The sequence below is a fragment of the Triticum aestivum genome, chromosome 3B, assembly GCF_018294505.1.
Source record: "Triticum aestivum cultivar Chinese Spring chromosome 3B, IWGSC CS RefSeq v2.1, whole genome shotgun sequence".
Classification (NCBI taxonomy): domain Eukaryota; kingdom Viridiplantae; phylum Streptophyta; class Magnoliopsida; order Poales; family Poaceae; genus Triticum; species Triticum aestivum.
Window position 1 is genome coordinate 600,728,265 of NC_057801.1, and position 4,150 is coordinate 600,732,414.

The following is a 4,150-nucleotide window of genomic DNA, read 5'->3' on the forward strand; positions in this document are numbered from 1 at the left end:
GGGCCCCACCGTGCCTACCCCAGGAACTCTGATTGCCACCTATGTGAGGCTCAAGACCGAGTTTGAGGAGATAGTCACCGTTGAGAAGCAGTATTCCCCTGGCAAGGTGATGGCCCCCATCGAGGACGAGGAGATGGCCCCAGGAGGGATGAGATCCCCCGGTGAGTTGCACAAGGTAAAAAATAATGGCTTATTACCATAGTTGTGGTTTTTGATTATTTGAATGTTCTTGATTTTTGATTATTTGCAATGTGCTTGCTAATATGTTAGGGTTGTGCAGGTGCTGGTGTTTGTCCTTGATGATTCCGATGTCGTGGCCCGTCCTGTTGGCATCGCCCCGGAGATCGATTCCGATGCCGATGTCCATCCTGTGGACATCGCCCCAGAGATCGATTCCGATGTCGTGGTCAGTCCTGTGGACATCGCCCCAGAAATCGATTCCCATGCCGCTGTCCGTGCTGTGGTCATTGCCCGAGAGATCGATGACAAGAAATGGTTGGTCGCGCTAATCCTTCAGGGTAGTTTGCACTGCCTTGTGTTTAATTACCAGAACGATGCGTGTTATCAAACCATCTTAGGGCTAGTGCACTGTCTTGTGTGGGCGGATCTTGCTACTTTTGTTTGATAGTGAATCATGCGATGAATCATGCGAACCCTCTCCGAGTTATGGAAACAGATGTATCCTCACCAGCTTTTGATGTAATATATGGCATGCTTAGATGTAAGTTTGAACTGTTTATCATATCATCAAGGCTTGTTTGATGATTCTTGGTGTTAGTAGATTAGCTACTGTGCGAGCTATAGTACTTGCAAAACACTCCCCAAAGAAAAACATTGGGGCTGATGAGCTCGTGGTACGCTTATACTTATCCCTTGTCGATCGACCAATAGCCCTAGCTCCTAAAATTGTAGGGTTAGCGATCGATCAGACAATAGTCGACATACATTTAGGCCTCATTTGGTTCATAGGGTAGGAAAATCATAGCAAAAGTACAGAGAACGTGCAACACAAAATCATAGCAGTGCAGAGACGTACTCCCTCCATTCCAAAATAGATGACCTAGGCGGGCTAGTTTGGCCTAGTGGGTTTCAGTGATATGACGTGGTACAGTGCCGTCCAGTCTTCGCCTGTGGTAGCAGTATTGCGGGTACAGTAAGTTTTCTTGAAGCGGAATTCAACGAAGTCATGATGGTTCCTTCGTCCAAATAACTTACAATGGGAAAGGTTGGGCCTGCAATACGATCGGGGTAGACCAGAATAATTTTGTGCATGGCAGGTGGACCAGGATGGTCGACGTCCCACATGTCAGTGAATGAAGGCATTCTTTCCGATATAGAGGATGAGCAACGAGTATTCATTGTTTATTTTTGATGAAAGCTATTGTCTCCACTGTTACTCCTTGACTTTGCCAATGCCTCTCTCTCCTCCACATAAGCGGGGACTACTTGATATGCATGCAGCGGGCAGCTGGCGTCTTGAGGGGCCAGGGTGGTGAGAGCGGGCTACGGAAGCGGTCCGGACTCCAGCATGGCCCACCTCACTATCACCATATATTTCTTGGAGTCCGTGCACGGCGGGCGGGCGATCTCTTCTCCTGTCCCTGTTTCTCTCTTCTCAGCCGACGCTCGCTAAGCGATTAGATTTCGGCTATCGACTGTTTATTCAATTACGGTCCCACATGTCAGTGAAATTGCAAGACAACACGTGTCCCCTCAGGTGAGCGGCGTGCAAGCCGGACTATCGGGGTTGCGACGCGTACGAGTCGTAAGTGTGCCGCCTTTTCCTTTAGAACATGCGAAGCGTAACATTTTCGCGTGATCGATCGATAGAAATCCAGAACAAAATGACGAGGGCGATGCTTTCCCGCTCGTTAGGCGGGCTAGTTCGAGTGATATGACGTGCTACAATGCCGTCCACTTGCTCCATTTTTATGTAAGCAAGAGTTTACACTCTTACGCTGGAGGAGTGCGAAACACCGCGGATCTGATTTTGATCGAGGGATAATTGTTCCCTGCAAAATAATGGAGGATCCGGCTCAAAAATAATAATGGAGGATTGTTAGCGATTATAGCATGATAGTTAGGGCATCTCCAGCGCTGGCCCACAAATTTACACCGGCATCTATCCGAGGACACTGATGGATGCCATCCGATGTTGCCCGCATACCTTTCGACAACTATATGAACTAACCGGCCAAAATTCGTGCAAACAAAGCAAATTTCAAATTAACCGGATGAAATTCACTACATTTCGAAAAAAATTCCTACAAACTGGACGAAATTCATTACATATTTCGCACAAACCATACTAAACCTAATATAAACCTAATCTAAACGATCGTCGGTGCCCGACCACCATGTCCGGCCATGAACTGGAGAAAGTCGGCCATTGCCTTTGCCTCCTCCTCATCCGCCTTGATAACCTCCTCCTCCGGCCGGAGCACAAGGTTATGAAGATTTCCGCCTCCATGTTGCCGTCAAGCGGCTAATCGGCCGCCGATGTTTTACCCCACCAAGCTTGGCGTCGATTGAGTGGAGTAGCGGTGGCCTTCCCGGGACCAGAGCGGCGGCGACTTACCGTGTACTACTCTACCTCGCTGCCGGCTGCGCCCGCGCACGCGCGCTGGCTTCGTGGTCGCGGCGGTGGAGGGCGGCCCAGGGGGTGCCGGCGATCTCCTTCGTTTGCTCCTGCGACAGTACGTCGAAGAGAGCTTTGGAGCGCGCCCGGAGCGGAGCTGCTGATGTCCCTCGTCTGCTCCTGCGATAGTACGTCCAAGAGAGCTTCGGAGTGCCAGGAGGCCATGGTTGAAGTGGTGCCGACAGAAGGAAGGGACTAGAGGAGAATAATTGTGGGTCTTTGGCTATGGCTGGGAGTTGGGGCTCAAGTTAATATAGAGGGCGAATGGCAATGAGCCGCGGCAGACGGATGGACAACTGGCACCGGAGTAGGTTCGTCGGGCGTGAATGCGGACGCTGCTTCAGTGACTTAACTGCAGATGCGTTTGGGTTACTGACATGTGGGCCCAACGGGCATCTGGTCCGCATGTCAGTGACACACCAATTGCACCTGCAGTTAAGTCCGGTGAATGCGGCATTGACATTCTGGAGAGATGGTGACCGTTTTAGGCGGGAAGCGCGCGCTAGCGATGGAAGGGGTTTCGGTGTGCAGTGGCACTAAGATCGGTCGCTCGCGATAGTACATACTCCGTACCATACTACCATAGTACCCTCTCTAGCTTAGGCTATTTTATAGATTGTCGTTGTGATGGACGATATACATGAGCAAGGCGGTCTAAGTATGACCGTTGGTGTTGAACCAGGTGAATACATGCTCAGCGTTCGCGTAGGCCTCCATCAAACGTCTAAACAGTAATGTCAGGCACCGCCGGGGCGCACAGGTGATGGGCTCGCCGTTTGCGTTGCGCCATGAGCAGGACTTTGATTTAGAGGGCGACGTGCATGCATTAGCATGCTTTGACAGCGTGAGCATGAGTGTCTGACGCGAAGTATTTCATTTTCATTTGGCTGACAAGGGTGCGTTGCAGCGACGAGTCCGTGGTTTGATTCCCCACATACGCATAATTTTGGTTTTTACAGTATTTCTTTCTCCATTCACAGGTAGGCCCGCGTAGATAGATAAAGAACACGAGCTGATGAGGCGCATGCGGACTGTTTGACTGGTCAACCATACAAATACAGAGCTATACACTGAGCCAGCGACCGTATAATCACCATATCTCGTATACAATGATCAAAGTGAGCTATCAAGACAAGTTCGATGACCGCCAATGCATTTTACTCGGTAATAAATGACCAGGATTGAAGGGGAATCCTAATTTGCTTCGTCTTCTGTCCTTGAGCTCTTGACAAACCAACGCACTATACGGTTCTCCGGCCACTCCACCCCAGAGCTCTCACCTAGCGTCGTTCATGCCACCGCGCCGCACACTAACCGGTAAGGCAGCGATGGCATCCCGCCGCGCCGAGTTCCTCGCCGCCCAGGAATGCACACAAAATGGTAGGGAAGCGATGGCATCTCGCCGTGCCGAGTTCATCGCCGCTCGCGACCTCACAACTATGTGGGAGGAATTTGAAGATGCCAAGGCCGAATGGGCGGTAGAGCAAGAGGCGGCCAAAGCCGCACAGAGGG